General features: G+C 44.4%; 1 long non-coding RNA gene across 1 annotated transcript; it reads left to right on the plus strand.

Annotated features, from left to right (window-relative positions):
• Nucleotides 1–16,202: 16,202 nt before the first annotated feature.
• On the plus strand, nucleotides 16,203–20,064 carry LOC140460330 (uncharacterized). The gene is made up of 2 exons (XR_011953986.1): nucleotides 16,203–16,858; nucleotides 19,208–20,064. It is a non-coding gene; the product is annotated as an uncharacterized lncRNA (long non-coding RNA).
• Nucleotides 20,065–20,088: the final 24 nt, after the last annotated feature.

The following is a 20,088-nucleotide window of genomic DNA, read 5'->3' on the forward strand; positions in this document are numbered from 1 at the left end:
GCACTAGCGGGTCCTAACCAGGCACAGCATGCTCACCTGCTCTCAGTGCGGGAAGGGCATCACCCCCTCCTGCCACCTGCGGAGGCACCAGTGAGTTCATGTGCCATCACAGGGTGATTGAAGGAACAAGGGCCGAGTGCCATTATCGACTGGACTATCAACCCAGTTCTGGGAACTCCTCTGGACTCCTGGGTTTGAATCCCACCACAGCAGATGGCGGATTTGGAATTCAGTCAGAAATCTGGAGTTCAGAATCTAATGATGAAATCATTTCTGGGGAAAGAAAACCATCTGATTCACTCATGTTAGAGTCTGTCTGCAACCCAATCTTGAGTCAGATTGGTTCTGTTTACAAAGTAGGGATTTATAACATGTCACATGGACTGTGTGCTCTTTGAGCAAAATATAATATATCTGCAAATAAAATTCTGCAATTGCAATTTCACCCCATAAACCTATGTGTGTGCATGCATGAGAGCGTGTGTGTTTGTACATAACAGCATGTGTTTGCATTCGACCATGCTTGGTAACATGTGTGAGTAATGGGGTACAAGCCAGTGTGAGTGGGGTCACTTGTAGTGTGACATGAAACCAAGGTCCGTGTTGAGGCCATCCTCATGGGTTCCGTACGTGGCTATCAGTTATACAACACACATTGGAGAGGGCAGGGTGGGGCTTGTCTTTCAATTTGCAGAAGGTGGGAGGCTCTGGATGCTGTGATCCAGGGCAAACACATCCTGGAGGACATTCGTTCAGAGAGATGGAGCTGGAAGCCAGGCTGCAGACATGTTGAGTGTAAAGTGGGAAAGTTAACCAGGCACTTTATTCTGGGAGACGGTCATTCCCTTCTTGAGAGAGCCTTTTGTTTGCATCAGTGGACAGGGTCAGGAGGGTGTAAGTGCGGGTCTGGCAAGTAAAGGGGATCTGAGAGAGGGCTGCAGGTGGTAGGAGCTAACTGGTTGGGCAGTGGGAGTAAAAACAACATTGGGGAGAGGGAGGTGGCGGTAAGGGACAGAACAGTGACAGGGATAGTCTCCATTCTCTGCAATTGTCAACAGGAGCACAGATGGCATTGGTGTCTGTTTGGTGCCAGGATTCAGGAACCGATGTGCTCAGGGCTGGAGAAGGTTGCAGTGGGTGTGGTCCAACAATGTCAGGAGGAGAGAGCCTCTGCTAAGGGCACATGAAAAGTTAGAAACTACCAGGACAAAGCAGAACATCAAAGATCTGAGCAGCACGGTGGCTCAGTGGTTTGTACGACTGCCTCACAATGTCAGGGACCTGGGTTCGGTCCCACTCTTGAGCAGCTGTCTGTGTGGACTTTAACACGTTCTCACCCTTCTGTCTGCATGAGTTAACTCTGGGTGGAGTTCGAGGTGGATTGGCCGTGCTAAAGTGTCCACATATGTGCAACTGAGGGTCGGTTAACCATGGGGAACTGCAGGAAAAACGGGTGGGTCTGGATGGGATACTGTTTGGAAGGTCAGTCTGAATATTATGGGCCAAATGGCCTGTCGGAATTATATGATTCTACTGCATTAGCCAAGCATCTATTGAGAAACAATTGCCTCAGGTCTGCTGTGGGTGGAGTGGGTTCCAATCCATGAGACACTGACACCAGTCCTGAGGAAGGTTAGATTTGCGCTGTCAGTCCCCCAAACCTTTGGTCCCTGTCCACTCTCTCTCCTCACACTGTGCACTTACCAATTCTCTGTGCTCAGCCGCCTTCTCTCTCTTCCCCTCATTTTCTGCACCCCACCCTCTGTCCGCTGTCATTTTCTCGCTCTCTCTCTCTACCCCCACTCCCCTGTCCATTCTCCCTCCCTTCTACCATACTTTCTCGTGCCCTCTTTGGTTGCTGTATCTCTTTCTCAGGAAAGAGAGAGAATCGATAGTGATGACTCTACCTGGAAGACAGGGGTGCGCAAGAAATGGCTGATCTTTAAAATTAAGAACAGCTAAAATGATATATTCAGAAACATTGTTAACATCTAAAAGAATATTAATTTATTTTTTAAAAAGCTGCAGTCATGTTTCTGAAACTTGCATTAAAATAGACACATAGAGTCATACAGCACAGAAACAGATCCTTCAGTCCAACTCGCCCATCCCCTCCAGATCTCCTAAATTAATCCAGTGACCCATTTGACAGCATTTCGCCCATATCTCTCTCACACCTTCCTATTCAGATACCCATCCTGACCCTGATGCCTTTCAAATGTTGTAATTGTACCAGCCTCCACCACTTCCTCTGGGCAGCTCATTCCATACACACACCACACTCTACATGAAAGTTACCCCTTAGGACCGTTTTAAATCTTTCCCCTCTCACCCTTAACCTATGCCGTCTAATTTTGGACTTTAACATGGGGAAAAGACATTCAAAGCCGGACGAAATTCAAAAGGAATAAAATGTCGGTCCACAGGGAAAAATAAAATTGTGGCTGCAGCTTTTTTTTCTCCTTTTGACATTTGGACGCTTAAAATCTGTCAGTAAAGCCAGCACCCCCACAGAGCGTACTGTGCATGCTTCTCGGTGTCAGCGACAACTGCGCATGTACTGCGGTGTCAGCAACAACTGCACGTGTACTGCGGTGTCAGCAAAAGCACTGAGCATGCTCGTCGCTGTCCGCGGAAACGGCGCTTGACTTCCTTCTGAAGGACCAATGGTGAGACCCGGAGGACCGGAAGGAGCCTGGTCCTCCTGCCATTCAGAGCCGCCTCTTTGTCAGAATGCGGAAGTTGGGCCGTGAGTTTCTCAAGATGCGGTTGTTCCTCTCTCACTTTGAATGAAGATTGAGCTTCACCCCCAGACTGCAACTCTGTCCAACATCTGTGGGTCCTGCACTCTTTTCTTTCTCACCCACTTTTTCATTTCTTTTTCGTTCTGGGATTCAGTTGCTGACTTGCTCGAACTAAAGGGAAAGGGAGTGAATCCAGGCAGGGGACAGAATTTGGAAAAGTTGGTCCACGTCTGTGTCTCAATTGGCAAACGCACAACAAATGCTGTACCACAATGTAAAGTTAAAGCCTATTGCTTTAAAAAAAGGCAGAAAGGAGGTGCATAGTTTAAATGATAATATATTGGTATGTGGAGAAAGTGAGGACTGCAGATGCTGGAGATCAGAGTCAAGTGTGGTGCTTGAAAAACACAGCAGGTCAGGCAGCATCCGAGGAGCAGGAGAGTCGATGTTTTGGGCACGAGCCCTTCATCAGGAATAATGTGTCGATGTACAAAGGGTCCTCAGCGTCCTTCTGCACCAGTTGTCAGACAAGTGCAGCAAACACTCAGCAAGGCAATAGGAATTGAGTTCAAAAATGGGGTTGACTTCCTGCAATTGGGGTGGGGTGGGAATGGAGGGGGTGGTCATTGAATATATTCAAGGCTGAAGTCATCTGACTTTTGAACAACAAAGAAGTGGATGGTTATTGGGGAAGGCAAGAAAATGGTTTTGAGACCATTACAGAATCATACAGTGCAGAAATAGACCCTTCAGTCCAACTAGTCCATGCTATGTTCGCAAACTAAACTAATCCCATCTGCCAGTGTTTGGCCCATATCCCCCTGTCACAAAGCTGGTCCTTTTTCTCAAGGATACTGTGTCCTTGGTTTTTTTCAGAGTGGTGGTAAAACGGCCCCGGGCTCCAAAATGGATGGTTTAGTACAGAAATGAAAAGGGTATTGGTCGCCTTTTTTGTTTACACGTCAACAGATGAGACTTTAGGCCCAAGCTTTTATGTTTTCGAAGTGACCTGCAAAATGAAAGACAAGTGATCTGTTGTGAAAGCTGAGGCCTTGTTTGAGTGAGTTCAGCAGTGGACTGTGTGGAGAAAGGAGCAGCATAATTAAGTCTAGTTTTGATAGACTGAGTTCTGTGAGTATTCTATATTCTGTTCTTTGTGTTTCATTCTGTATTCTTGTGAATACATTTATCTGTTTTAAATCCTGGTAGTCAACCTAGCTAACTTTGGGTAATTTTCACTGTGCACTTACTGAAACAAATAGCAAAGTTATGGTCTACGCTGCCTGCTTAAGAAAGTTTTGAGTGGTCTTGCCTAGTCCATAACACATCCAAACTTTCCCATTAGTGTCCTTATCCAAATGTCTTTTAAACGTTGTAACTGTACCTGCATCCCCGCTTCCTCTGGACATTCATTCCACATACGAACCAAAGGTGTCCCTCCTGTCTTTTTAAAATCTTTCTCCACTCACCTTCAAAATTTGCTCCCTAACCTTGAAACCCCCACTCGAAGGAAAGGAAACCCATCATTCACCTCATCTATACCCCGCATGACTTTATAAAGCTTGATAAGATCACCTCTCAACCTCCTATGCTCCAGTGAAAAAGGTCCCAGCCTATCCACCAAGATGTAGGTATATTCATATCCAGTTCAATGTTGGTGCAGGCTTGAAAGACCAAATGGCCTACTCCTGCTCCCAGCTCTCTCTCATGTGAGAAACAAAGCCCACTCACTTCAATAATTTCAGTCCGAGACAAGATCTGAATCAGTAGTGTCATTTATTTTCCACTTGCAAGTGGGTGTGATGTCCAGTGTCTATAAGGCAGAGGACATTCACAGACCAAGTTCAATTCATACATAATATTTATATGATTTGATTTCTTTTGTTTTACATTGCTCCTCCCCTGCTTACATCGTCCACTTCCCTAAGACCGGCCCCCATTACCCCTGTTTATCTCTTGCCTTATCCGGCCTTGTCTGTGACAAAATGCTTATTCCTGGCCTCACATGGCTGTTTGACCTCATCCTGCTGTAGGTCATTGTTGGGCATATTCTTTCTTCATCATTATCTACCCCCTTCATCTGTGCCTTTCCCGAGGCTGTTCTGATCCCGATGACCCTTTTAATTGGGGTTTGTTCCTGTGTTTTTGTAAAAGTGGGAAGCAGATGTTTATACCTACTGTTTGTACAGGCGCATCGAGCTTAACTTCATCCCCTCACAACATCTTATCTATTTGCCTGTAATGTCTGCCTTCTGACATACAATTTTAGCTAATACAAAAACAATTATGTATTTCCTCCACATCGTTTCCATTCTTGTTGACTCAGCTCTTGGCTAAAACAATTACACATTGGTGTGAGTTCATTTTACTTTGTAAAATGGAATTGCAGAATTGCAGAAGTAACATTAATTTACCTATATCCCACAATTTCCCCCTTTTCTTTAATTACCATTTGTTATCTTCTGCATTTTTCTTTTAGGGGCACCTGTTTCATTAAGGCTGTTTCAATCAGTCTTTTGGTGAGCCCTCGCATACAGGGTATGATACAACAGCCAATGGCCACTAATACCCCGACTACTACTATCAGGGAAGTAAGGATAGAAACCACCATCCCCTTCTACCTTCCAAACCAGGACTCAAGCCATCCTGTGAGAGATGTATCTACTCCTGAATTCTCAGCCAGTTCCTCTGCTAAGGTAGTCAATCCACTTAAGACCCGAGTAATTGAACCATCAGGTGCAGTGTTATTAGGAATAAAGGTACAACAGCTTCCTCCTAAGATCACACACGCACACACCCTTTTTCTGCTAAAACCCTATCAAGGGCCATTCTGTTTTCCCATACCATTCTACTTGTCGCATCAAGCTGGTCTGATATTCCTTTAACCGCATCTCTTGTATAATTTATAAATCGCTGTTGATTATAGAAAATGTAATTTATCCAATCTACATTTTTATTAATTGTTACCCACCAAAAGAGAGCTGACACAAAGCCTGCTGCAATCTGGTTACGAGCCTTGAATTCATCAGGGACCCCCCTAGGGACTCCTACCGAATCGAGATAAATCCTGTCATCGAAAGAAGTGTCTAACAGTAATCTCTTACCCCTTCCCTTTTTCCCTCCTATCTTTTCCTTCTCAAATGCCAGGGTAAATGGAATTGCCAATTGTACAATTGCACATATCCCTTTCCAATCTGGAGGTAGCGTGGGTCTCAATATTTTGCCTCCACAGTCCCACCACAGATCCGCTCGGGGAACCTTTAGTGCTGAGTAGTTCCCTCCCTTCTCCGTTTCGGTAACATTCTTAATCTCTGTACATAATTTCAGCTCCCCCAAATCTTTCGACCGACTTGTACCTCGTCTACGCACACACGAGATGTGATTTCCAACTGCGGCAGAAAATAGGGGGGGAAACTTTTGCATCTTTCTTCTCCAAGGGAGGGAACATCAGAGATAGGGAGGTGCAGTTCCTATCATTCCACGCAGTCTCATCCTGATACAGGGCTATCATACATTTCATGCCCTTCCTGTCTTGCTTCCACCCGAGTGGAAAGGGAACCACCTGGGCCACTGGCCGACCGGAGGCACATGCACAGCAATTGCTCTTGTTCAGACTTTTTACAATATACTTTACCCATTCAACCCAGGCATTTGCATCCCCGTACCCAGTTTCTATTTCAATGGTCTGTTTCAAGTCCTTTACCTCTATAAATTTTACTACTTTAGGATCAGCGGGAGGGGTGAAAGAACTACCCAGTAGTTCTACCCGTTTTCCCTGTCCCACACTAATTCAAGAACAATACCCAAGAAATCCTTCCCATTTGCTTTCATTTCTATCCCAAACGTTTCATTTCATTGTATCTCATAGGTGCCCCCCCCCCCCCACCCACCCACCCACCCACCCAGGATTGTTTCGTGCCATGTGGTTTTCCTTATCATTAGGTATATTGGGTTACACTTTTTATCAGGACAATCACGAGCTGGTCGGAAGGGGGCCTGGTGTACTGTGACGAGACCATTACACTAAGTACCAGCCCCAAGGTCATCCCCATAGGACTTAAGATGTATCTCAGAGCTGCGGTACTGTCTCTGATTATCTACATCCCCACAATTTACTAAGCTGCATACACCAGCATCTATTACTTGTGGATTATCAGATTCAGGAACCGTTAATAATACATATGAAAATTATATTTGACAAAATCCCAATACTAAAAGGGCTAGCATCATATCTCTAGCAGCATTCCCAGTATTCTAAACATCATGCTGAATCACAAAAAGACTTAAAATACAATCCTACAGAAATAATCCCACGCTCGCGTCGCCACTGTATAATCAGTTACTCAAAGTCTCTTTAGTCTGAGTTTCAGCGGATCTTGCGTTGATTCGGCTGTCCAGACTTCTTCCTCAACTGGAGATTCCACTGGCCCTTTGATCCGAGTGTAATGAGTCCAGCCTTTCTCCGCTGTCCTTATTGCCGTTTCGGTAGTCAAAAGAGCCTGGTACGGCCCTTCCCAGTCCGGCTGCAATGTAGTCTCTGTCCATGATTTTACTAAGATTCAGTCGCCCGGCTGGATGGGATGAACGGTGAATTCAAGGGGTGGAGTCTGTGCCAAGAAACCCTGTTTCCTTAGGAAAGACAAAGAGGAGGACAAGCCCAGTATATACTTCTTTAAAAACAAATCTTTAGTTTCGGGAATTGGCAATTCTCCATTCGTTCCCAAGTAAGGTAATCCAAATAAGATTTCATAGGGGGATAGTCCCAAATCTTTCCTTGGGGCTGTTCGTACTCTCAAGAGAGCTATAGGTAAACATTTGGTCCAAGGGAGTCTGGTTCCTATTATCAATTTAGAGAGCTGTCGTTTGAGTGTTTGGTTCATTCTCTCAACCCTTCCCGATGATGGCGGGTGCCATGGAGTATGGAACTCCCAGGAAATTCCCAACCATTTCATTACCCCCTGTAACACTTTAGAGGTAAATTGAGTTCCTTGGTCGGAAGCAATATGGTTCACGAGCCCATATCGGGGAATTATGTGGTCCAATATTGTTTTAGACACTCCACTCGCAGTGGCGGTAGCTAGGGGGTATGCCTCAACCCAACCAGATAGATTATCTACTATGACTAGCATATATTTTAGTCTCCCTACCCTGGGGAGTTCAGTATAATCTACTTGTATACTCTGGAAAGGTCTCAATCCTGGGTCTCTTCCTCCCGGGGTCTGTTTTCTCAAGACTTTCTTATTTACCTTTTTGCATATGATACTTCCGTCACATATTTGTTTCGCAATTGTATATATTCCTTTTACATCCATATTCCCTAAGAACCAAATCACACATTGCTTGTACTCCCCAATGGCTGCCTTGGTGTAGGACAGCCATAATCTCTCGCATCATCATTTTGTTTAACATTTCCCTTCCATCAGGTAACATCCAATGCCCGTCTGCTGTTTTTACAGCCCCTAAATCTCTCAATTCTTTTTCTTTGCTTTCAGTAAATGTAGGAGCTTCCCGAGGACCTGGGACAGTAGGTATGAGGGAATGAATTACCACTTCTTGTGGGTTCAGGGCGGCTTCCCTCGCCACTTCATCGGCTAATCTATTTCCCCTAACCTCTGATTCATTTCCTTTCTGATGACCATTTACATGCACTACTGCTATTTCTCAGGGAAGTAATAGGGACTCCAAGACTCGTTTAATCAATTCTTCATGTACTAATTCTTTCCCTCGGCTATTGATCAGCTGTCGTTCCTGCCATATCTTACCGAAAGTGTGCACAACACCAAATGCATATTTAGAGTCAGTGTATACTGTTCCCTCTTTATTCTCTAATGCCCTAAGGGCTCTTTCCAATGCATAGAGTTCACAAGTCTGAGCTGACCACCCATTTGGCAACCATCTTGCCTCCACCACACTACTGTTTGTCCCGTCTACGACTGCATACCCATTATGTCTTTTCCCTTCAGTCACCCGGGATGATCCGTCTATAAAAAGTCTAGCCCCTGCATGAAGTGGAACATCTCCCAGGTCCATGCGGACCTTAGTTTTGTATTCTATAATGTCAAAGCAGTCGTGCTCTGGATTCTGAGGAGAGTCTCCTTCCCCTTTCCAAAGAAAGGCAGCTGGATTTAAACAATTGTCAGTGACCAACAGTAGATCATCCTTTTCTGTTAATATTGCCTCATATTTCAGAATTCGTGAGTCTGTCAACCATCGCCCAGCTTTTTGGTTTAGGATTGTTCTCACTTGGTGTGGGGTGCTTACTATTAGGGCTCCCCCAAATGTAAGCTTTCTGCTTTCCTCCGCCAACAGTGCAGTGGCAACCACGGCCTGCACACACTCAGGCCACCCCCGGGATACTGGATCCAGTAGCTTCGAAAGATATGCTACTGGTTGTCTCATTCCTCCCCACGTCTGGGTCAATACTCCCAAAGCCGCTCCCTTATCCACGGTAACAAAGAGGTGGACAGGTTTATCTAGAGAAGGTAAGGCTAACACAGGGGCATGGATCAGATCTCTTTTGAGTTTCTCAACTAGTTCTTTTTCCTCATCATCCCAACTTAGACATTTTGGTTCCCCCTCTAATAGTTTGAGATATAATTTCTTAGTCTTCTGTGCATAGGAATCAATCCACAATCTGCAATATCCCGTGAGACACAAAAATTTGTGTAACTCCCGTTTGGTGCTGGGCAGTAGCATCCCCACTATTCCCTCTGTCCGTTCCGGGCTTATCTTTCGCTTTCCCTCACTAACTAAATGTCCCAAGTATTTCACTTCTTGCTCCACATATTGTAGTTGGTTTTTAGATACTCTCAGTCCCTGCTGACCCACGAAATTCGATAATTTGTTAGTGGCTTCTACTACTCTTTCTCTTCTTTTTCCTGTTACTAAGAGGTCGTCTACATACTGCAACAGGGTAGTCCCCTTGGGGCTGCTAAATTTCTCCAAAATTTGTTTGAACATCTGTCCAAATAAATTCGGGGATTCTGTAAACCCCTGGGGAAGCACAGTCCACCGGTATTGCTGTTACTGTCTTGTCTTAGGGTCTTCCCACTCAAAGGCAAACAAATTCCTACTTTCCTCTGCCAAGGGACAAGCCCAAAAGGCATCCTTTAAATCTATCACACTAAACCATTTGTGGTCATGAGGGATCTCACTTAATAACGTATAGGGGTTTGGCACCACTGGGTGCCTGATCTGTACTGTTCGATTTAATGTTCTCAAATCCTGCACCAATCGATAAGTTCCATCGGATGTCCGCACTGGTAGAATTGGGGTATTATAAGGAGACTTACATGGCTCCAACAGTCCATCTCTAATCAGTCCTTCAATTACTGGCTGCAGTCCTCGTTTACCTTCTATGGAAATGGGATATTGTCGCTCACAGACAACGTCCCCTTTTCCTTTTTTTTAAAATTTACTTCAAGGGGAGGGATCTGTAGTTTTCCACAATTCCCTTCCCTAGCCCATACAATAGGGTCTATCTCTCTCTCCACATCCTCTGTCAACATTGCCTTTGTACAACTAATTCTTTTTCCTGAATTCCAATCTCCAGTCCTAAGAGGGTTATTAAATCTCTCCCTCATAAGTTACTTCCTATATCAGAGATATACAACAGTTCCCCTGTGACCCTATCCTTAGGACCTTCTGTCATCATAGGTTCAAATACTGGAACAGTAAATTCTTCCCCTTTTACCCCGAAACAGTAATTGACTGTGTTGACATTCCTACTTTCTTTGGTTTAAAATTCAGCGATGACTGTGCTGCCCCGTATCTACTAGGAAGACTACCTCTTCCCTACAGGGTCCCACCTTCAGGTTTATCAAGGGTTCCTGGTGGGCCCCCGAGGGCAGGAACCCCTGACACCCCTATTCTTCATCAAAATTCATAAGCGGAATTGCCCTCTCTTCCCTTTTCAGAGCAGGACACTTCCGCTTAAAGTGCCCTATCTTTCCACAATAATAGCATCCTGCCTGTGGAGACCTCCAGCTCTGCCCCTGTCGCTCGAACCCTCTATCAAACGCTCCCCCTTGTCCTCTCTGTCCGACATGCTGCCACCCGCCCCTCCGGTTGCTCACTAATGGTTCCACTCTTTTCTTAACTACCTCATCAACCGCAGCTACCATCATTTTCACCTTCTGTTTCTGTCTCTCATCCTCTCTCTTTACAAACACTTTCTGTGCCTCTCTTAACAATTCATCTAATGGCTTTTCACTCCACCCTTCTATCTGCTGTATCTTTCTCTGTATGTCTGGCCATTCCTTTGTCACAAAAATGTACTTTCAAAAGACCCTGTGCCACTGGGTTCTCAGGGTTCATTCCAGAATATTTCCACATTGAGTCTCTTAATCTCTGCCAAAAAAAAGCTGAAGGAGTCTCACCTTTCTCCTGTCTAACTTCAAAGGCTTTAGTCAAATTCTGTGACTTCGGAACTGCCTCTCTTATTCCTTTTAGAATCAGGTCTTTCAATTCCCTCATTTCTTCCCTCATTAATTCTTTTTCCTGAATTCCAATCCCCAGTCCTAAGAGGATAATTAAGTCTCTCCCTAATATGTTACTTCCTATATCAGAGATATACAACAGTTCCCCTGTGACCCTATCCTTAGGACCTTCTATCATCATAGGTTCAAATACTGGAACATTAAATCCTTCCCCTTTTACCCCCGAAACAGTAATTGACCGTGTTGACATTGATTTTGATTTTCCCACTGGGGGTTTCTGAGGGGAAACTTCACCTCTCCCTGTCCAGCATCCTCATCTCCAATGGGGTGTTCCCTGTCCCAATTTTAATGGCTGCTCCCCATATAAGTCCCCTTTCTTCCCCAGTAAATAGTATATTCAAAATAGACATTAACTCAGCCCAGGTATACAGACTGGGCTCCAAAAATTGATCAATTTGTTCAGACAACCCTACCGGATCCTCAACCAGGATCTTCATTTCTTTTTTAAATGTTCTGACCTCCCCACTGCTGAGGGGGACACTTACAAACCCAATCTCTTTGTCCCCTATTGGTCCCTCCCGAAGGGGATAAGTCATTACGTTCTTCCCCTTTTTCTTTTTTAAAGAAATATTGCAATATTTATAGCTCCCCATAACTTCAAACACCAATTCATCAATTCATGCTTGACTAACTTTAAAGCCTGTTCCAACTTGTAAATATATTTTACATTTTGAATATTAAATACTGAATTCAGTATTTAATATTCAAAATGTAAAATGCATACAGTTCTCAAATTTGAAATCCACTGTAATCACCCAGTTTTAGTCCCTTAATTTAAATCCAAAATTAGTTTTCTCAAGTAGTGCAGACCAATCATTGCTCAAGTACAATACTATAGGTCGTGAAATAATCAGAGCTGCCTTAAAAGAATTTGTCTATTCAAGTTAAAAACAAAACTTCTAATGCATGAACAATGGCCGAATCCAAGGTCACAGATATTAACCATAGAATTTTGTTTTTACTACAATCTAATGTTGAACTGAAACTTCAACTGTCCTCCATAAATCGCTTTTATGTAAAGATAAAAGAGATTAGTTAGAAACTGATAGTAAGGCAGTCATGACCTGTAAGAAGAACATTCTTTTTTTTCATAATCTCGATAGAATCCTTAACCTTAAAAGAATTCATGTTAAGTTTCCATAATAAAAATCAGATTCAAAACAGTCCCGGAACTCAAACTCCAGGGAATAAAACGCAAACATTCAATCACCAACAAACAAATTGGTGCATTCAAACCAAATCACAAAGGGTTAAACTTTCTACCAGCTGTACAGCTCTTTTCATTCTCTCTCTCTCTCTCTCTCTCTCTCTCTCTCTCACTCATTGACAAATAAATTCAGATATTTACAAACCCAGTCTTTGTCAGACCTGTATTTTGGCCAGAAGAGGCGGGACGAAGAATGGATTCCTTAGTCCATACGAAGCAACAATATTTAATCATCTTTTTCCCTTGTACAAGTATTATTTTGCCAATTCCACAACATCCTCCCCAAAGGACTTTCTGGAGGTATGTTGTAAGGGACCCCGCCTCCATTTCCATTGCTTTTTCCTTCTTTTGTTTTCCCGGAGGCTTTTTCCTTACCCACGGCACAACCCATATTGAGTTCCTTCGTTAGTCCCTTATTAACTACTAAAACTCAATCCCGGCCACCAAGGCAATACTTAAAAGTCAGGTTTCTTACCTTGGTCTGTGCACAGAGTTGCCTGGCCCCTTGTCGCCGTATTTTCTATCGAACGTCTATCCCTGTCTGATTCAGATGTCTCTCTTGTGGGATTCGTAGCAGTCGCCCAAGGGAGCAGACCAAGCCAGGACACGAGACCGCTCCTCAATGGGGAACGGGACACGTCTTCCCAGTGTCCAAGGCCAGCCACTCCCCCCGGTGATGGAAAAAAAATCCCGGATAGACCCCAATTGTGAGAAACAAAGCTCACACACCTCAATAATTGCAGTCCGAAACAAAATCTGAATCAGCAGTGTCCTTTAGTTTACACTTGCAAGTGGGTGAGATGTCCAGTGCCTATAAGGCAGAGGACATACACACACCAAGTTCAATTCATACATAATATTTATATGATTTGATGTCTTTTGTTTTACATCGCTCCTCCCCTGCTTACATCGTCCACTTCCCTAAGACCGGCCCCCATTACCCCTGTTTATCTCTTGCCTTATCCGGCCTTGTCTGTGACAAAATGCTTATTCCTGGCCTCACAAGGCTGTTTGACCTCATCCTGCTGTAGGTCATTGTTGGGCATATTCTTTCTTCATCATTATCTACCCCCTTCATCTGTGCCTTTCCCGAGGCTGTTCTGATCCCTATGACCCTTTTAATTGGGGTTTGTTCCTGTGTTTTTGTAAAAGTGGGAAGCAGATGTTTATACCTACTGTTTGTACAGGCGTATCTAGCTTAACTTCATCCCCTCACAACATCTTATCTATTTGTCCGTAATGTCTGCCTTTGTTTTACTGGCACATCTCATTCTGACATACAATTTTAGCTAATACAAAAACAATTATATATTTCCTCCACATCGTTTCCATTCTTGTTGACTCAGCTCGTGGCTAAAAGAATTACACACTGGTGTGAGTTCATTTTACTTTGTAAAATGGAATTGAAGAATTGCAGAAGTAACATTAATTTACCAATATCCCACACTGATATTAATGGCATTGTCTCATTTGAGGATGATGACTTGAGTCTGACGAACAAACCGTTTCATGTAGTCACACAATTTAATTAAAATTTTCTTTAACTTAATTAAAGAAAATAACTCTGGCATTCTCAGATTTGTACAATTTGTTTATAAGATTTATTTATACGTCCATTGCTCTCGATGTGGTCTCTGCCACATTGGGGAGACTGGACACCAATTTGCAGAACATTTCAGGGAACAGATGTGGGACGCCAAAACTAAACGACCCCACCGCCTTGTGGTGAACGCTTTAACTCCCCCTCCCAATCCATCAAGGACATGCAAGTATTCTGCTGCCTCCCCCTCCAAGCTCTAGCTACCTGACGCTTTTAGTAAGAACACCTCGTCTTCTGCCTTGGGACGCTCTAACTGCATAGGATCAATGTAGATTTCACCAGTTTCCTTATTTCCCCTCCCCTCCACCCACCCCCACACCACACACCTTGTCCCAGATCCAGAGTTGAAAAATGTGGTGCTGGAAAAATGCCTAGAGGCCATACCTCTAGGAATTCCCTGGCTGTTCTCTGGCATGGCACTCATCCACAGATTCTATCAACAAACACATTGACCTGGACCCAATATGACCACTGCAGCGGACAGTTGGAACTGACAACCGGAAGCGGCAGAGATAAACCACTATAAATGCTGGAGGAAACAATACAGAAGCACTTCACAGGAGGCTCCCAAGCACTGAGGATATCACCTAGACAGGAGATGAAACGTCTGCAACACAAATTCCCAGCTCAGCGAACAGAACCACAACAATGAGCACCCGAGCTACAAATCTTCTCACAAACTTTGAATTGAGCATAGGAGTTGGGATATCCTGTTGCAACTGTCACACATGTCACACAACACAAGGCATGGTCCTTCTCTGACTGACCATCCCTTTGAATATCAGGGGGAAGACACCCCTTTAATTGTAACATTCAGGAAAGATGCCTTACTTCAACAAAGATGTGCTGTGCTCATAGATGTTTGGACAGAGGAAGGGAATTGCAGTCTGGGGTGAAGCTCAATCTTCATTCAGAGAGAGAGAGGAGCAGCAGTAGCTTCAGAAGCTCATGGTCCAACTTGTGCATTCAGACAATACTGGGGCTCTTCTGGGCAAAATCTGGGAGTGAAGCAATGTCTCCCCCTTTTCATTCCTTATCCTGGGAGGGAGAGAGAAGGGGGGGAAGCACTGTTCACTTGCAGCAACAGGAGGCAGAGAGTATGAATCCAAGCAGGGAGCAGACTCTGCAAAAGTCAGCTTCAGTCGGCTTCTTCTGGAATATTATGTGCAATTCTGGTTTGCCTCCTATCGGAACGATGTTGTGAAACTTGAAAGGATTCAGAAAAGATTCACAAGGCTGTTGCCAGGGTAGGAGGGTTTGAACTACAAGGAGAGGCTGAATAAGATGGGGCTGTTTTCCCTAGAGCATCGCAGGCTGAGTGTGTGTTTTTTAAAGAGGTTTATAAAAACTTGGGTGTGGATGGGGTGAATAGACAAGGTCTTTTCCCTGGGATAGGTGGAGTGCAGAACTAGAGGGCATAGGTTTAGGGCGAGAGGGGAAAAATTTAAAAGGGACCTTGCAGTCAACCTTTTTTTGCAGAGGGTGATGAGTGTATGGAATGAGCTGCCAGAGGAAGTGTTGGAGGCATCTGGATGGGTATATGAATAGGAAGGGTTCAGAGGGATATGGACCAAGTGATGGCAAATGGAACTAGACTAATTTTGGATATCTGGTCAGCGTGGACAAGTTAGATTGAAGGATCTGTGTCTGTGCTTTATGTCTCTGACTCTATGACTGGTGAAATGCTTTGGCATTCGTCGAAATATTTATGCAACAGAAAATTATAAGAGGATAAAGATAAGCCTCACGTCATTGATCCATGAATCCTGGTTGTATGGATGTCTTTCCAGTAATAGAGTCAGTATGGCATGGAAGAAGTCCAAAAGACGGCTTCTTTTACCAAAAGTCACACTTAAAACTTAAATCTGAGTCTTCTGGAAATGTAAGACAACAGTGCGTTAATATAAGACAGATAAGTCTGGGGTATATGTTACGTATTTGATGGAATGTTTATGGCTCTAAAATCCTGATTTGCAGTTGTTTCTGAGCTCATAATATTGTACTGCAGCATATTGTATATCTTCAGTAAGAACGTCAATACCGCACGATAGATGTTCATTCAGCAACTTGAGTGAACTCTTCATGGAGTATGCAATCCACCACATTACCCTGCTGTATTCATTTACATATAGATCAGCACAAAGGTCTTGGGTATTAAGAGAGGAAAGAATGTTCCACAGAAACTAGAATTGTGTGTTTTGACTTTCTATTGTGGACTGACAGAGATGACCTTTGCAATCTCTTTCCACAGGAATATGACAAGAGAAGAATTTGGAGGCAGAAATCTCAGACCAAACATCACATCGAAGTCTGACAGTCGATTGATTCACCAGGACTTGGATATTGATGGCCTTGAAAACAAAGGGGAGAAGGTCTTAAGGTTTTAAGCGTCAGTGTGACTGGAAACTCAGAGTCTCACACACCCACACACCAGAGCAGTGACTGGAACATGCTTTACAGACTGAATGAGAGTCCTCCAATTATCAGCAGGTTCACCAGTAACACCACACACATGCTGTAAGCATGAGCGAGTTTCAACTGATTGTTGAACCTGGAGAAGTGCGAGGACACCCGCACCATGGAGAAATCATGAAAATGCGGGGAATGTAGAAACAGTTTCCCTTCCTCGCCTGCCCGATATTCATCAGCATTTATACACCGGGCAGCGGCCATTCACCTGCATTCAGCACGGGAAAGGCTTCACTCAGTCGCATCACCTCTTGGTCCACACCGGGGAGAAACTGCTCATCTGCCCTGTATGCTGAAGCAGATGAAGGACATTTTTTATCCTGGATGGAGCATTCTGCAGGTATACCTGAAATAGATACATTTGTCTCTGTCCCATTGAGTCTCCAGCACAGAACCAGGCCAAGCTGCTCAATTGGTCTCTGTGTTTATTCTCCACCTGAGCCTCCATCCACCCCTCTTCAATGCCCCCCATCTTCCCTCCATCAGCATAAAGGTATCCCCCACTTTTTCAAAGTTCGCTTTACACTACTTCACTTTTACAAAAGACCTACATTAATACCTGCTCCCACAAACCGAAAGAAATCTGAAGAGGATTGGCGTTTTTACAAAGAAAGGCATAATACAAATTAATTCATGGTAATTGCTTCTTCGATTTAGGCCATTTCGGCTTATGAAAGGAACACTCTACTTTCAAATAGTGGGGGAAAGCTGTATCAATACAATACAGCACAGTCTCAGGCCCGTCTCACTTGGTTTAGGCACACACACACCCTCAAGCCTGTGCTAATTCTTAATCCTTACTTAGACCTGCTATTTATTGCCCATGTGTGGTTTCTGTTCCTCTGTTCACCTCCCGTTCATGTGTTTATCAAGATACACCTTAAACATTGTTAAGGTGCCTGCTTCCACTACCTGCACTGGCAGTGCGTTCCAGGAACTCCCACCACCCCTCTGTGTGATTCCCCACCCCCACCACCTCTCCCCCAAACAGTCCCCTGCTCACCTTGAACCTGTGCCCTCTTTTAGTTGACCTTTCCACTTTGGAGGGGAAAAAAACACCTCTGACTATCACAGAATCCCTCCAGCGTGGAAACAGACCATTCATCCCAACAAGTCAACACCGGCCTTCTAAAGATTAACACATGGAGACCCGTTCCCTTACCCCTATTATCTACATTTACTCCTGACTAATACACCGAACTTACACATCCCTGAACACTGGGGCAATTTACACACAGACAATCCAATTCAACCTGCCTCTCCCTGGACACTATGGGTAACATAGCATCGCTAATCCACCCTAACCTATACATGTTTGGATTGTAGGAGGAAGCCGGAGCAGCCAGAGGAAGCCCACGCAGACACGGGAGGTGGGGTGCAGGGATAATGTGCCAACTCCACACAGCTAGTTGCCTGACACTAAAATCTAACGCAGGTCCCTAGCACTGTGAGGTGTCAGTGCGAACCGCTGAGCTACCCTGCCACCCCTGTCCAGCCAATCTGTGTCTCTCATCATTTTGTCGAGGTCTCTTTTCAGCCTCTGATTTTCCAAAGAAAACAATCCAGGTTTATGCCTCCTCTGCTCGTAACGAGAGCCCTCCAGACTAGGCAATGTCCTGGTGAACCTTGTCTGTATCCTCAGCCAGAGCACCCACATCCTTCCAGTAGCACAGTGACCAGAACTGCACACAATATTCCGAATGTGGCCAGAATAAACAGCTGTAATGTAACTCTTACATTCAAGGAAGCGTGCTGTGTACCTTCATGACCACCGTGCCCACCTGCATTACCACTTCCACGGATCTATATGCCCAGACCCCTCTATGCCAGTGCTCCTATGTGTTCTGCCATTTATCATACAATTCTTATATTTCCTTCATCTCTATCGAGCTTCACCTTAACTGTCTTTCTCTCTTCATCTCTTTTCCCCCCTCCTCACATCAGCATACCATAAGACCATAGGAGCAGAAATTAGGCCATTCAGGCCATTGAGTCTACTTCGCCATTCAATCACGGCTGATACGTTTCTCAACCCCATTCTCCCCGTACTCCTTGATCCCCTTGATACTCAAGAGCCTAGCTATCTCAGTCTTAAGTATACTCAGTAACTTGGCCTCCGCAGCTTTCTGTGGCAGTGAATTTCATAGATTCACCATACTCTGGCTGAAGAAGTTTCTCTCCCCTCTGTTCTAAAGGGTCTTCCCTTGACAGGAAAGCTGAGCCCTCAGGTTCTAGTTTGTCCTACCAATGGAAACATCTTCCCAGCATCCACACCGTTCATTATTCTGGAGGTTTCAATTAGATCCCACCCCACCCCCAATCCTTCTGAACTCCATGAAGTTTAAACCTAGAGTCCTCTAATGTTCTTATGTTAAATTTTTCATTCCTGGACCATTCTTTTGAACCACCTCTGAACACGTTCCAGGGCCAGTACATCCTTCCTGAGATATGGGGCCCAAATCTACATCCAGTACTCCAATTGTGGCCTGACCGGAGACTTACAGAGCCTCAGAAGTACATCCCTGCTTTTATATTCAAGTCTGATCAAAATAAATGCCTTCATTGCATTTGCCTTCCTAACCACTGACTCAACCTGCAAGTTTACCTTGAGAGAATCCTGGAGTAGAACTCCATAGTCTCTTTGCACATCAGATTTCTGAATTTTCTCCCCATAATCCTTCTGTTCCAGAGTAGCAGCAGAGATTTCCAGACACCTCGATTGTTTTCAGGGATACCAAGGGATCTTGGGAATTGCCACTATCGCAAGAGGAGGCAGAGGGGAATGTGGTGTGGTCCTTTAAACTGCAGAACTTTCCAAACTCCCTGAGTCAGCAGGAACTCTTTCTGGACCAAGAAACAAAAGGGCCACTGAGAAACTGCTACATCAGAAGACCTCAGAGGCAGAAATTAGGCCATTCAGCTCATTGAATGGTGGAGCTGACTTAACCATTCTTAAGTATCAAGGGTTACGGGGAGAATTGGGTTGAGGAACGTATCCCCAATGATTGAATAGTGGAGCAGACTGAATGGCCAAATTTCTGCTAGTTAACCATCCCTGGGAAGAAGGACGCAAAACAACAAACTGTTTCCTGGGACAGATGAGCGAAGTGTTTAATAACCTCATGTCAAAAGGACAATTAAGTTTGTCTGTGGAAGGAAGGCCCTGACGTCAAAGGGTTTTTTGCAGGAAAGGCTGTATCAAACAAAGCACTAAACCTCGAGGATAAGAAGGTAAGCTACAGACCAGAGATCTCCAGAAGTGTGGGGAGGTGGTGTTAGAATCGAAAGAAACATCACATCACAGATTTGAAAGTGAGGAATCTCCACCAGAATTCAACCTCAGAATGATGTAGCAGCAGTACTTGGAAGAAGAATGCTGCATTGAATCCCTGGACACTTCCAGAGACATAAACTGTTGGTGGAAACTCAGTTAAATTCAGCCATCAATTGGGAGCTAGCCAAGTTGTGAGTGAGGTTGAACTTGGTTACTTGAGGAGTTTTATTTTTGTTGTTACATACAAAAAAGTGTAAATCATTGTTTCAGCAGTTAATTGTGTGCAGTTTCTGAGT

Source organism: Chiloscyllium punctatum, chromosome 36, assembly GCF_047496795.1.
Source record: "Chiloscyllium punctatum isolate Juve2018m chromosome 36, sChiPun1.3, whole genome shotgun sequence".
Classification (NCBI taxonomy): domain Eukaryota; kingdom Metazoa; phylum Chordata; class Chondrichthyes; order Orectolobiformes; family Hemiscylliidae; genus Chiloscyllium; species Chiloscyllium punctatum.